The sequence below is a fragment of the Meles meles genome, chromosome 5 (genome assembly GCF_922984935.1).
Source record: "Meles meles chromosome 5, mMelMel3.1 paternal haplotype, whole genome shotgun sequence".
NCBI classification, from domain to species: domain Eukaryota; kingdom Metazoa; phylum Chordata; class Mammalia; order Carnivora; family Mustelidae; genus Meles; species Meles meles.
In genome coordinates, this window is record NC_060070.1 from 48,121,056 (window position 1) to 48,137,051 (window position 15,996).

A 15,996-nucleotide genomic window follows, 5' to 3' on the forward strand; every position below is an offset into this window, starting at 1 on the left:
AGAAAGGAAAGGAAAGGAAAGGAAAAAAAGAGAAGAGAAGAGAGAAAAGAAAAGAGAAGAGAGAGGGTGAGGAGGGAGGGAGGGAGGAAAAGCAAACTGAAGTAAGGGAGGAAGACAGGCGTGCAGGAAGGCAGAACTTTCATAAAGGAGCCTCAAGCTGCAAAGTTTCCCCAGCCCAAAGGCTAGTCTTCTACACTTGATAGCTCTTCCCCTCCTGCTTCCGATTCATGACTAGAGACTTACTTATGCATACAGCGGGTTCCAAATCTCAAAGTCCAAGGCGTGTGAATACAGAAACAGACTTAAAATTAGCTCTCTTTCTCCTTTCACCAGGCTCTATGAGTTTTCACACACAACATCCCTTTGACTCTCCAGTTAATCATCATGAAATAACTATTATAACCCCAAGTTCACAAATGAGAAAACAAACTCAGAGGCGTCAAGTGCCCCCCACCTGCGTCAGCTAGTGAGTGGTAAGACCAGGGTTCTTTTTTTTTTTTTTTCATTTTATTTATTTTTTTCAGTGTAACAGTATTCATTCTTTTTGCACAACACCCAGTGCTCCATGCAAAACGTGCCCTCCCCATTACCCACCACCTGTTCCCCCAACCTCCCACCTCTGACCCTTCAAAACCTTGTCCAGGTTTTGTGACTCCAATTTTACTTGCTCTGAGGTTTCTATGGCTTCTTGATTTTGATTCGCTTGTTTGGTTTCTCGTGTCGCATTGCCCTGACACTTTTGGATTCTTGCCTGGGCTTTGCTTCTTCAGTCTGGGCTTCTTGCCTAGTTCCTTCGGATTGCCAGTGCCCACATCTCAACCTGTCAATCTGTCAACTTGGTGTTACTGAACTGTGTTCACTTAAGAACTTCCTTTCGGTGTGTTTTAGACAATGAGGAGACTTTATTAGAATGTCTAGTGGAGATATATCCCCTTACATGTAACCACTGAGTCCATGTGCATTTAAAGTTCTGACCTGTTCCTCTGCCATGAGTCTCCTTTGTGCCTCCACCACCATGCTTGGTTCAGGAAAGCAGGTTTCTTCCTGTAAATTCCTCACACTGGTCCGGTTTCTATCCCATTGTGGAAAAAACTGCTAGTTTTTTGTTTGTTTGTTTGTTTTTGTTTTTTACCAACCTCATGTCTCATCTTCCTGGAAACATAGAGTACCTTCCCATCTGACTGAGTTCTGGCCATTGGAATGTGAATGAAAGTCCTATGTGCGACTTCCCGGCCTGGGAAAATCTTGCATGTGCATTTAATTCTTCACACTCATTTTTACTCCCATTGGCTCAAAGCAGGCCTTTGAAGCTACATGTTGAAGATAGCAGAGCTAGAGACAAAAAGAACCTGGGTTCCTGAATCATCACTTTAAAGAGAGCCAGCAACCAAAAAGGAAAACCCATTGAAGACTTTACATGGGCAAGAACATCTATCTTGTTTGTCCCATTATACATTTGGGAGTTTTATGTTTCAGCAGTTAGACTATACCAAGTAGTATAGCCATGAACATCTTTGCAATAGTTAATTAAGGAGAGCCTCTTTAGTGTTGTGGTTTGCCTATAGAATAGAATTAAAGACTTTAATTTTTAAGTGGGAATTTTCAAAAGGAGTTTGTGTATTTAATGTGCATGTTTGCGTGTATGTATCAAATACTTTTGAGGAGCTAGGACTCCTATAGTTCCTTCAAGCTTTTCTCTATAAAACAAATCTCTGTTCCCGATACTTTGCTCTTTTAAAATGCATGTAGTCACAATGCACTCATAGAATCTTATCCCAGGATCAGAAGGGGACAGATCCTTGTGGAGCAGAATGTCATAACTCCGTCCACCAATGCAGTCCTAGCACAATGGCAAAAATCTCCAAGGAAACCCATGTGATCACCTAGTAGGTGTGACTGCTACAGCAGAATGGACCTACTCCTTCTTTCCATTTTAGCTGTCAGCTGCAGAGTGTCACGAGCCTGACAGGCCATTCTTCAGGCTATTGGAGATATGAGAAAGGATTAATTAAGGGGCTTTGATAACTTATGAGGGTATGAGAAGCATAAAAGGAAATTACTTCAGCATTTAAATCCAGAAGATGAGAGGATTCAGGGCTCCATTAAGAGAAATAAGGAAGTCAGAAGGAGGAAGGACTTGATCTGAGAGGAAGATGGGTCTCTACTTTGCTGGCATTGATCCTAACGCCAGCCAGCAGCCACTCTTGTTTCACAGAGTAAGTATCCTCTTCTCTTCTCTCCACAGGCCCATCCATTATGTTGGATGACCTAATTCCTTTAGCTCTGCCTTTGATGTGTGTTTTAGCACACTACTGAGTGATCGTACATGCATTTCTAAGTATTAACATCTTTTGGAGATGTCTTGCCAGAAACTGAAATTTTCAAAAGGGGGGGAGAAAAAGCAAAAGGAAAGAAGCCAAGTATAATTTATCTTTATGTTATTTCATTTCATCCTGTTTTTTAAAGTTAAAAAAATGCTAATCAAATATTGGTCTAGTTCTTGGACTGAAGCAAGTCTGTATCATGTCTTTTGGCTAGGCTGTAGCTACTTTGATAGACCAAATTTCTAGTAAAAGAGGTTGAGTCGGTAATCAGAAATCTCCAACAAACAGAAACCCAGGACCAGACTGTCACTGGTGAATTCTACCAAACATTCAAAGATTTAATACTTATCCTTAAACTCTTCCAAAATGTTGAAGAGGACGGAATTCTTCCAAACTCATTTTATAAGACCACATAACTCTGATACCAAATCAAACAAAGAAACCAGAAAGAAAAGTAAAAGAAGAGAAGAGAAGAGAAAAGAAGAGAAAAAGAAAAGAAAAAAGAAGAGAAGAGAAAAGAAAAGAAGGAAGGAAAAAAGGAAGAGGAAGGGAAGAGAGGGAGGAAGGAAGAGAGAAGAGAAAGAAAACTATAGACCAATAGCTTTGTTGAACATAGATGCAAAAATCCTCAACAAATATAAGCAAACCACACTCAAGAATACATTAAAAGAAGCATACACCATGATCGAGTGGGGTTTCTGGATTTATTTGTCTCACCGGTTAGTCTGCTCTACTGAGAACAACCATGAATATTTTTGCAAAGCAGCATTGCTGATTAAAGAACACCTTACAGGTCAAAGTTAATTAACAAGAGATATTCACCGAAGTAATTCCACCATCACATTAGTTGAGTTATGGGAAGAAACAAACCTCATGGTTCTGGATAAAGGAAAAATTCATTTAAAAAGAAATTTTAGTTTGTTGAATTGTTGCAGCTCTATATATTTGCGAGGCATCCCCACTCTGAGCTTCTTATCTCCAGCAGCCTGTACGTTTGTTCCTCCTCAGTCATCCTGTTCCTGGGGTCACATCCTGAACCACCATCTCCCAAAACATCTTAACTATCCCTCTGATTACAACCCTCCTTCTTCTAGAAATCATATTCTGTTGTCCTAGATACACGCAATCGTGAAGTTCACTGAATTTCTGATGCTCTGACCACCTCAACTTTCTTGCAGGTCATCATCTACTCCCCCACCCAGCCCCCATCTCCTCCCTGTCTGAATTCCTTCTGATCCAGCCTAGACTTTATGGTACATCATTTCAACAAATTTCTCATCCAAATCACTTCCCTTTGTGCCAACCCTATCAACGGAAGACCCTTCTCAGACCTATCATTTGCCTCCTTTGCTCCTGTGCCCAGACTCCTAAAGACTAACAGAGAGCATCATACTAAATATAGGCTGCCTCTTACCTCAGCTGACCCCCTGCCCCAGATCTCTTTGATTAGCCCTCTTTCCCATTCCTTTCAGTGGCTGCCCCTAATGTCTACCTCTCCAGGCATCATATCCTGTCCCCGACCTCTTCTCTTCTCCCTCAGCAGGTGTTACACCTCACAGTTTACGGAGAAAAAAGAAGAAAAAAAAATGTGTCTATCAGGAAAGATCTTTCTCACCCTCCTTTCCCCACAGAAATATGCTTATTGAGAACTGTGCCATCTTTTTCTCATGTCCCAAAGGAAGAAAACTTCTAATACTGTCCCTCCATCTGTTCTTTAGATCTTACCTGCTCTCAGTTATTCAGGGTCTTTATACTCTCCGTGACCTCTTCTCTTTCCTGCATCATCAGCTTCCTCTCAACCGCATCCTTCCTTCAGCACCATATAAATATGTTCACCTTTCTCCTATTTAATAAAGAGCTTACATTTGGCCTCTCCTTACTCTGCACCCTCTCACGCACCCTTCCCATAGGAGTCGTTTGTACTTCCTATCTCCACATCCCCTTTTGCATCTCTCAGCCTTTTGCAGTTTGCTGCTACTTTAACCACACTGTTGAAATCACTCTTGCTGAAACCATTTCAATGACTTCCAGGTGTTTAAATTTAAAGGTGTCTAAATTTATTCTCTTACCTGACCTCCCTGCAGTACTTTATGCTCTTGGGCAATCCTACCTCCCCAAGTGCTTTCTCCTGGTTGTAGAAAAATGTCCTCCCTGTTCCTCCTCTAACCTCTCTCACCAGTCTTTCTAAGTCTGCTTCCTGGACTCTTCTTTCTATCCATGTCAAAAAAAAAAATGTTTAAAAACAGATTGGCTGGCATCCCAGTGAATTTCTGGGCTGAGCTCAACATAGCAAGGCTCCATCATGACGATATCGTATACGTTGTGGCTGCCAGCACACAGGCCTCTGGGCCATAAGAGTCTGTAAACCGTAATCACAGATTTGCTGGTGATGTCAATTTACAGTGAGTCTTATAGGGTGCTATCAGTTGCCCTGAGGAAGAGGAAGGGGATCTCATGGCTGTATCAGAGAGCAATTCGATTTGGGCACATGTACACTTTCATGCATCTCAGGAAATATGGATTCCCTAGATATGGCAATGGCCTGCTTCTTCTTCAGTCATAAAGCACTGTGCACTTGCATCCGAGGCTGGTAAACGTTTTGATCTGTGAGCAAGACACCTGCAAAATTGGTGACTGGTTGCTCCGAGAAGCTGCAAGATTTGTGCTTCCGCAGACTCCTCCGTACCACCCAGATGGCACACACACCCACCCGGCCCCAGAACTCCTAAAAGGAGAGACCACATGACTGAAGCTGACATCTGTTCCTTTGTCATCACTCTCTGGCAAGGGACTAGCAAGGAGATGTCTTCTCAGGAGAGCTCTACACTGCAGTGGCCTATAACCTTCATCCGTCTCTCTCAGCAGCTGTCTTCACTGACTGTCTCTGGGAAAAGGCTTGAGAAGATCATCTAATGCTGCTGGATGGCCAGTGCTTGGTAGCGGTCAAGTGCAGAACTTGTGGTTGAATTTAACCCTTTAAAGGCTAAATTTGGTGGTGCCTGACTGGCTCTATTGATAAGAGTACGTAGTATCATGAGTTCAAGCCTCACACTGGGTGTGGAGCCTCCTTTAAAAAAAAAAAAAATTTGGAGGGGGTGGTTCCTGGGTGGCTCAGTGGGTTAAGCCTCTGCCTTCGGCTCAGGTCATGGTCTCATGGTCCTGGGATCAAGCCCTGTGTTGGGCTCTCTGCACAGTGGGGAGCCTGCTTCCTCCTCTCTCTCTGCCTGCCTCTCTGCCTACTTGTGAGCTCTCTCTCTGTGTTGAATAAATAAATAAAATCTTTTAAAAAAATTTTTTTTAATTAAAAGCTGACATTGGCTGACTTTAAACATGTATCAAGACAAGCTTTTGTCTTTGTTTCTATTCATTTTTAAAGAAGTGAAGATGGGGGCACCTGGGTGGCTCAACTGTTTAAGCATCTGCCTTCTGCTCGGGCCATAACCTGGGATTGAGTCCCACACTGGGCTTCCTGCTCAGTGGAGACTGCTTCTCCCTCTCCTTCTGCCTGCTGCTCTCCTGCCTGTGCTCTCTCTCCCTGTCAAATGAATAAATAAAATCTTTCAAAAAATTTTTGAAGATGTAGGAAAAGAAACACTAATAGGAGAGACATTCAGGAAATAAAGTTACTAAAAACTTAAAGAAATTTTCCCAAATTATTGGAAACTTTATTATCTGTGATTCTACTTCCTCAAGGGAAAATCACTTTTTTGTTTTTTTTAAGATTTTATTTATTTATTTGACATAGATTACAAGTGTACAGGCAGGCAGAGAGAGAGAGAGAGGGGGAAGCAGACTCCCCACTGACCGGAAAGCCCGATGTGGAGCTCCATCCCAGGACCCTGAGATCATGACCTGAGCTGAAGGCAGAGACTTTAACCAACTGAGCCACCCAGGTGCCCTGGGAACATCGTTTTTAAGTGGACTTTGAATAACCATTAATTGAATTGGAGAGCTATATGCATAAGTGCAGAAGGCTTTGATTTCATCGGATAATGAGGGTGAAAAATAGACGGTGTGGGCTCACCACTTGGTTTTGTTACGCACCTGCTGGATGAGCTTGAACAAGTTACTTAATTTCTCTCTGCCTGTTTACTCATCTGTAAAATGGGGATAACTTCTGTGCCCAGGTGCATGATCGCTTCAGCAGCTGCCCTGTCAGTACATTCGATGCTCAGCACTGTGCCTGGCAGGTTGTAGTCACTCAGTAAGTGAGAGGTGTGCTGTTATTGTTACAGCTATTGTTAGGATGCTGACTTCTCCTGATGCAAAAGGAAGTCAAATCTAAAAACAATTAAAAAAAAAATGAGTGCATCATGTTAAACCTAAAGTAAAGATAGTCGTAAAAACTCTTAAAAAATCTTTGAAGCAGAAATTTCTATTCACCTTGTATATTTATGTTACTCTCCTAACACACACCCCCTTAGAATGGCCTAAGCCATTTTGAAAACTCTATTATTCAGTAAGCAAGAAAATGCCAGGAATCCAAAATCTATCTAGATTAAATAAATGCATTCATTTATGCATGCATAAATGCCCTCTCAGAAATCTGTATTCTCACAAAAAGGGATGAGAAAAGACAGCAAAACTCTATCTCAAGTGTATTATTCTCATTAGTCTGTCCTGATTTTTTTTCTTTACTTTTTTATTTTTGGCGTAAGGACAAAGGCTTTAGTCTCTCTAGTCAAATTCTAGAGTTTTAACGGTAACAAATATACTGACTGCACTTACCGTGTGCCTAGCATTGTGCAGAGCACTTGGGATGGTCTCTGCTTTCATGAAGCTTAAAGTCAAATGTGGTCCTTAGAAATGGGATCTAAGGCTATTTTGTCAATTGTCAGTATTGTCTATGTTCATCTCTTAACATTGTATATTAAATTAAAATTGGCATTTTGAAGTTTAAATTATAGTAACATAAATATTAAATACTGGAATCACGAATAAAAGTCAGTCTCCTTGCATCTGTTTTCATTTTTTTAACCAATCCAATGCCTATATTGCTAGAAAATGTGAAATTTTCTAGATAGTAATTATCTTTTTCAGAGATATTTCTTTTATATAAAATTAGAAAGCAGAATACTCCTATCCTTATAGCTCTTACTGAACAGTTCTGATAAGTGGTTTTTTTTTTGGTTTTGCTGGAATCTAATTGCATTACTTTCAAGTTGGGAGCCAGTGTAACATAAAAAAGTCCTACTGAACAATTTATACTTCAGATTCATCAAGGTAAAACATTTCCACATAGAGTTTTTTCAAGAAGAAAGCGTATTTCACAATATGCATCACTTTGTTTCTTTACTTAACTGGAATAAACTAGATATTGACAAGTTCATCTCTAAGAAATAGATTACAAATACAATTTCTAAAAGTCCCCTATTTCTAATACATCTTTCATCATATTACATGTAGCCCATGATAGACAAACATGTCATTAATAATCACAACTATGTCATGTCACAATCATCCCGGTGGGTACCCACTTCATTAAATTAACAAACATTTACATAATCCTCATAACGGTCTGGTGGGATAAGTGGCATCTTCCTTTATTCTATACAATGGCAAAAAGGAGGTATTTTAAACATGGTGTGGGGCGCCTGGGTGGCTCAGTGGGTTAAAGCCTCTGCCTTCAGCTCAGGTCATGATCCCAGGGTCCTGGGATCGAGCCCCGCATCGGGCTCTCTGCTCAGCAGGGAGCCTGCTTCCTCCCCTCTCTCTCTGCCTGCCTCTCTGCCTACTTGAAATCTCTGTCAAATAAATAAACAAAATATTAAAAAAAAACATGGTGTGTGATATAATAATAGGTAATGTTTATTGATTGCTTACTTAATAAAGTACTTTCCTTGTATCAATTCATTTAATCTTAATAAGTCTCACTGATCATCCCTATTGTAAAGTGGAGGAAACTGAGGCATGGAGGATTAAGTAACATACCCACAATGACACAGACACACTAGGAAGAGTCAGAGTAGGGGCTTAACTCCATCATCTGGTTCAAGGTCCTGTTCTTGGCCCTCACACCATATTCTCATGTAGCAGTCTCCTTCCCAAAACAATTTACTGCTGTCTCTATTTGCTAGAACATAAAAGTTTTTCTCCCATTTTTTTTTTAGTCCTAAGAAAAATGTTCAAAAGTATGACCTGCTTCTGTGTCTCCTATCAAGTAATAATGGCTCTGGTGTTCTGGACATTGATTTAGGTGCTTCTTTTTATCTCTAGGTTCCTTGAAAGCACCTATCATTATAATGCCTATGCACTCAGCCAAATATATGAGACATGCTTTAAAGAAGAGAGATAAATTTCCCCCAGTCTCTGTTACATTTTAACAGTGTGAAGAATAATGCAGTGGACAGATAATGGAGTAAGGCAAGGAATTGTGGGAGGAGGCTTCTTTAATGTTTTTTTTTGGCTGAATCACCAGATAAAAACTTGGACCTTGGCTACCCTGGCATAGATTTCTAAATCTTGGACCAAAAAGACAGAAAAGTAATAGTAAAACTGTGGGACAATAGTATATTCATCTATAGTATATTGAATAGTTGTGTATCTATACATCTATATCTATATAGTTATATATCTGTACACCTATATATAATATATTGCATATATTGCATTATTGTAATAGTATATATACACCTAATCTGTGAGATTTATAGTGGAGGATTAGGCTAAATGTTAAAGTGTTTTAATTAGGTTTTCTTGTACTTCCAATGATAACTATTTTTGGATAAGATACACAATGATTCTTCCTTACAATGAATTCCATAGTATAGAACAATCAGAACACTGCTAGAAAAAGAATCTGTTGTTTACACATCAGTTACAACTGCATAAATGATCAGTGAAACAAAATACCATGTATGAAGATACTAGAAACACATCAGGATGAAACCTAACTCTATGTTCTTATGTTTTCATTTTCTTCAGAGCATGAGTAGCTTCCTTTCCTAGTTTATTTGCTTGTAAATAATTTAGTTAATTTAACAAATTTAGTATCATTGGGTTCTGTTTTCTCTAAGTTGGGAGTGAATGGGGGCATATTCAGCCCCACGTTCAGGCTCTGCCCTGGTGGGAAGTCTCTGGGATAGGAGTCATGGCCGTTTGTCACTCTCACTTATCATAGTTTGTCAGGCTTCAAGTCAGCGGCAGAGAGGTGAGAATTTGTCTCACAAGGCCCTGTCTTACAAACTCCTTCTGAAATTGTTCATGCTAGTGGCAGTATGCCAAGGAGCAGCTGGTAACCTGGGGAGAGGCAAGGAGCTTCCCATTTAGAAACGGCTCTGCGGGGCGCCTGGGTGGCTCAGTGGTTAAAAGCCTCTGCCTTCCGCTCAGGTCATGATCCCAGGGTCCTGGGATTGAGCCCCGCATCCGGCTCTCTGCTCTGCGGACAGCCTGCTTCCTCCTCTCTCTCTCTGCCTACTTGTGATCTCTGTCTGTCAAATAAATAAATAAATAAAATCTTAAAAAAAAAAAGAAAAAAGAAACGGCTCTGTGGATCACCCCCAGAAGCCATTCTTCCTGCACTGCCATGAAGGGCATGGACAAAAACCAAGGAAATTGTTTAAATTCAGTATTGGTTCCAAATGTCAGTTTTGGTGACATATTTTGAAAGAAGAAAATTAATTGTGATTTAAGTTCAGTTACTTAGAAGATAAGAAATTACAAAAGAAGTGTGATAATTTGGGGTGCCTGGGTGGCTCAGTTGTTAAGTGTTTACCTTCGGCTCAGGTCATGATCCCAGAGTCCTGGGATTTAGCTCCGGATTGGGTTCCCTGCTTGGTGGGGAGCCTGCTTCTCCCTCCCCCACTCCTCCTGCTTGTGTTCTCTCTCTCTCACTGTGTCTCTTTCTGTCAAATAAATAAAATCTTAAAAAAAAAAAAAGTGCGACAATTTACATTACTGAAATACCTTTAACATTCAGAATTTAAAGTACTTTTCCGGGGCACCCAGGTGGTTCAGTGGGTTAAAGCCTCTGCCTTCAGCTCAGGTCATGATCTTAGTGTCCAGGGATTGAGCCCCACATCGGGCTCTCTGCTCAGCAGGGAGCCTGCTTCCTCCTCTCTCTCTCTGCCTGCCTCTCTGCCTACTTGAGATCTCTGTCTGTCAAATAAATAAATAAAATCTTTAAAAAAAAATACTTTTCCTTCCTGAAATGAATATAGTTCCTATTACCCAGAGAGATTTGTAGCTTAGTGGTTCTGGACTTTCTGATCTTGTTTATGCTAAGTAAAATCCACTGTGCCTGATACTTTTTAAAAATATAAAGCATAACAACATTTATTTGTGAATATGATATTATTAACACAGAAATTTCTCACCTTATATTGCTCCAAAATATATGTAAGGAAAAGTTAACTTGAATTAGCAGTGTACTTATGAAGAGACTTCCTAAAAGGTGGATCTTTCACTTCTAGATCCACTTTCACCATTCTTACAAGGTACCTTGATTATAATTGGAATATTCTATTGTTATTTAATCTTTATTTTCTTACAGCATTTGTGTTCAGCCTTTTTGAATAACTTTATATGATAATAGCACTCATATTAATCTTCAAAGTACTGCAAACAATCAGTAGTGATGGAGATTAGTTGGTTTTATGCTGATTTCCCTTCACCTATTTCCCACATTTCCCTACCTTCATCCTCTCTGGCAACCATCAGATTGTTCTCTGTATCTATGAGTCTGTTTCTCTCTTGTTTTGTTTTGTTTTTTAGATTCCACATATAAGTGAAATTATACCAAATTTGTCTTTCTCTTTCTGACTTATTTAACTTAGCATAATATCCTCTAGGTCTATCCATGTTATCCCAAATGGCAAGATTTAATTCTTTTTTATAGCTGATTAGAATTCCATTGTATACAAGTACTACATCTTTTTTATCCATTCATCTATCAAAAACAGAGACAGCAAGCTCTTAGACATTAGTCTGAGCCATAGTTTTTGGATATGTCTCTTCTGGCAAGGACAACAATAACAAAAACAAGCAAATGAGACTACATCAAACCTAAAGCTTATGTACAGTGAAAGAAAACACTAATAAAATGAAAAGACAACTTACTGAATCAGAGAAGATATTTTGCAAATGATATCACCGATAATGGGTTGAGACCCAAAATATATTTTTAAAAACCCACACAACTCAACATCAAAAAAATAAACAATCCAATTAAAAAATGAGCAAAAGGTCTGACATTTCTCTGAAGAGGATGTAGAGATGGCCAAACAGGCATATGAAAAGATGCTCAATCAACATCACTAATCATCAGGCAAATGCAAACCAAAACCACAAGACATCGTCACATTTGTCACAGTGACTATTATCAAAAGACAAGAAATAACAAGTGTTGTCAAGGATGTGTAGAAAAGGGAACCCTTGATGGGAAAGCAAAATGGTGCAGTGACTATGGAAAACAGAAGGGAGGGTCTTCAAAAATTAAAAATAGAACTGCCATATAATCCAGCAACTCTACTTTGGGGTATTTTCTGCAAAGAAAGTAAGAACACTGATTTGAAAAGATATATACATGCCTATGTTCATTGCAGCATTATTTACAATAGCCAAGATATGGGAGCAACATAGTGTTCTTCGTGACATTGTAATTATGAGATTAGGTTTGGTCTCTATTGCTTACTGATCATGAATAAATTAATATTCTTCTGATTAGTTTCTTGCAGTCATAAAAACTAGGAAAGCAGTACCTAAGGAGCAGTTCTAAAAATGTTTTTATCAAGCAAAAGTTGATTTTTACAAATGTTCCTACTCAAGATGATGCAGGATTCCTTCTCACACTCAAGGGTATTTAGAAAACTACTATACCAATATCATACAAGAGTTCAAAATTCCATCAAGAGAGCAATCCTCATGAAGATCATTTTAAGCTTTGACTAAAACATAGACTTTAAAAATAAATGAACATCCACAACTGATATTGGTTGTATTACATACATGAGACTGTGTAAAGAATCTATCCAAATTGTAAGGGATGTTGAAGGTAGATAAAGGAAAATTTAGACAGACTTCAACTCTTACATGAAATGAACATTTGGGAAAAGGTACAAGATGTTTAGAACGCCTCAAATCTACCCCATTTGCCACTGACTGCAAAGAATGTGGTTGTTCACCCATTAGAAAACAAGACAAACATTATACATGTTCCTTCACTTCAACATGTGCATACACCATATTCCAGTGAGGATAGGAGTTGATGGAGAGATGCCCTACCCTTTGTTCTTGGAAGACAATTCTGCGGTACATTTCATACATTTCTCCAAAGGTCCTCAATGGAAGAACGCTTCAGTTGTCCACAGTTGTAATGAACTCAAAAACAACCTTTAAGACTTTATCTTCTTTTTCTGCCTCATGTTCTTTCACTCTAGCTTCCTGGATCCTGCTGCAAATTAACAACCTGTACCTGAGTCCTTAGCACAGACTTTGTTTTAGTTTGGGAAACCCAAACTAAGACTACTACTTCCCATTCTTTGACTGCTTTATACTTTTATTCACCCTTTAAGACTTAACTCAAATATTACCTTCTCAGAAAAGCCTTACCTGACTGCTCCTGACTTGCTCTGATTTAGATATCTCTTTTATTATAATACTATAATTTCTGATGAACTGGAGGCTTTCTTCCACCATCGGATTGCAGCCCAGCCCCCTTCCCCCCAGGTATAAATTGGGACACTTTCCTTATTGCATTTGCACCCCAGCCTAGCACATGGTAAGCTCTCAATGTATGTGTGTTAAATGGGTGACTGAATGAATTTTTAAAAGAATAAAAGGAGAAGAAAGAGGAAGAAGAAGAAATAAAGATAGACTTCTCTTGCTGACATAAAATAGATTAAGATGTTGTGCCTGATTATCCCAAAATGCAGCTCCCCATAACTAAACTATTTCTCTTATTTTTGGCTTACACACCTCAGCACATAAAATAGACCTGAAAAAAAGCTTCCATATCTTAATTCCTGAAAGAAAGGTAAAGGACTTGATAAAGTGAAGGTGTCCAAGATCTTTTTTCAGCACCATCAGGAAAATAGACCTATCTTCTTAACTAACTCCTACTAGAAATTATTGCTAATTCTCCTTGATAGATAATTCTCAGGAACAAGAAAAAAAAAAAAGGCACAAGGTTACACTTGGAAAATTATTCATACCTACAGCAGGAGTGGTAGCAAACCTTGAATGGTGGAGCAAAACTGAATCCAGCAGTGAATGAATCCTGTGCTGTGCCAGGTGGGACATACAAAGACAAACTAGAGTTCTGCAGTAATAGCTAAAGAAGGGGTTCACCATTGTGATGCAGAGCTATGACTGCCATGGTTAATAACTGATGGTGTGGTGAGAGAGATGAAAACCACTGGCACTTACAAATGACACTTTAAAGAAGACTAGAAAAGCTTTATCCCTTTACTTAAGGACAAAGGAAGAAAAGGAGGGAAATTCAGTCTTTCCTGAAATAATCAAGTTAACTAGGTATGCAAGTCTGACAGGTGACTTTTTTTCTGACATGGAAACTTTTAAATTAGGAAAAGAGAAGATATGCAGTATAAATGTAAGCCTTCTACATCAATGTATTAGTTTTTGACCGATTAATGAGACACAGAATCAGCTTATGAATCTTCACCAGTATTGTAAAAAAATAAGTTAAAATGGAATAGATTCAAGTAGAAAACATCAGAGGAGTTACATACACAATGATGCAATTGAGTTTTCTTCTATCTTCCTTTAAAGAATACTGATTTTAACAATCACCCATAGACAAGATTATCATAGATGGCCATTGTGGAAGTCCAAAAGTCCAGCAGAGAAGTTCCAGCACACTGTTGAAGAAAAAAAAAATCCAAGATTGGATGTACTGAAGAGAGTAAGAGGAAAAGGTTCACTTTACCCCTAACATTCTGCAAATCTGACCCCACATACCCTATTGCTTGGCCGGCTGCCTGAACATGCTTCAAAGGTGGCAAGGTGAGCATCTGCAGATGGCAAGCTTTGCATGTGAGCACATTGCAGAAAACTAGCCTGATACTATAGGATTGGGAGAATGTGCTTGAGAATTCGGCACCATCCTAGTGAAAGCATTGGAAGTTTTTCTTTTTTTAATTTTTATAAACATATAATGTATTATTAGCCCCAGGGTCTAATAATTCCCAGGTCTGTGAATCACCAGGTTTACACACTTCACAGAACTCACCATAGCACATACTCTCCTCAATGTCCATAACCCCACCACACTCTCCTTATCCCTTATCCCTACCCCCACCCCCCTCAGTTTGTTTTGTGACATTAAGAGTCTCTTATGGTTTGCCTCCCTCCCAATCACATCTTGTTCCATTTATTCTTTTCCTACCCCTCAAACCCCACATGTTGCATCTCCACTTCCTCATATCAGGGAGATCATATGATAGTTGTCTTTCTCCGATCAACTTATTTCGCTAAGCATAATACCCTCTAGTTCCATCCACGTCATCTCAAATGGCAAGATTTCATTTCTTTTGATGGTTGCATAGTATTCCATTGTATATATATACCAAATCTTCTATATCCATTCACCTGTTCATGGACATCTAGGTTCTTTTCATAGTTTGGCTATTGTGGACATTTCTGCTATAAACATTCGGGTACACGTGACCCTTCGGATCACTACGTTTGTATCTTCAGGGTAAATACCCAGTAGTGCAATTGCTGGGTCATAGGGTAGTTCTATTTTCAACATTTTGAGGAACCTCCATGCTGTTTTCCAGAGTGGTTGCACCAGCTTGCATTCCCACCAACAGTGGAGGAGGGTTCCCCTTTCTCCACATCCTCTCCAGCATCTGTCATTTCCTGACTTGTTAATTTTAGCCACTCTGACTGGTGTGAGGTGATATCTCATTGTGGTTTTGATTTGTATTTCCCTGATGCCGAGTGACGTGGAGCACTTTTTCATGGGTCTGTTGGCCATCTGGATGTCTTCTTTGCAGAAATGTCTGTTCATGTCCTCTGCCCATTTCTTGATTGGATTATTTGTTCTTTGGGTGTTGAGTTTGCTAAGCTCTTTATAAGATTTTGGACACTAGCCCTTTATCTGATATGTCATTTGCAAATATCTTCTCCCATTCTGTCAGTTGTCTTTTGGTTTTGTTAACTGTTTCCTTTGCTGTGCAAAAGCTTTTGATCTTGATGAAGTCCCAATAGTTCATTTTTGCCCTTGCTTCCCTTGCCTTTGGCGATGTTCCTAAGAAGATGTTGCTGCGGCTGAGGTCGAAGAGGTTGCTGCCTGTTTGGCTTACACAACTCAGCACATAAAATAGACGTTCTCTTCAAGAATTTTGATGGAGACTTTTCTCACATTGAGGTCCTTCATCCATTTTGAGTCTATTTTCGTGTGTGGTGTAAGGAAATGGTCCAACTTTCCTGCATGTGGCTATCCAATTTTCCCAACACCATTTGTTGAAGAGGCTGTCTTTTTTCCATTGGACATTCTTTCCTGCGTTTTGAGGATGAGTTGACCATAGAGTTGAGGGTCTATTTCTGGGCTCTCTATTCTGTTCCATTCGTCTATGTGTCTGTTTTTGTGCCAGTACCATAATCTCTCGATGATGACAGCTTTGTAATAGAGCTTGAAGTCTGGAATTGTGATGCCACCAACTTTGGTTTTCTTTTTCAATATTCCTTTGGCTACTCGAGGTCTTTATAG

At 39.4% G+C, this 15,996-nt stretch overlaps 1 pseudogene; it reads left to right on the forward strand.

Moving 5' to 3' along the window:
- The first annotated feature begins 4,556 nt into the window (after window positions 1-4,556).
- On the forward strand, window positions 4,557-5,327 carry LOC123942128 (annotated as a pseudogene).
- The last annotated feature ends 10,669 nt before the right edge of the window (window positions 5,328-15,996 follow it).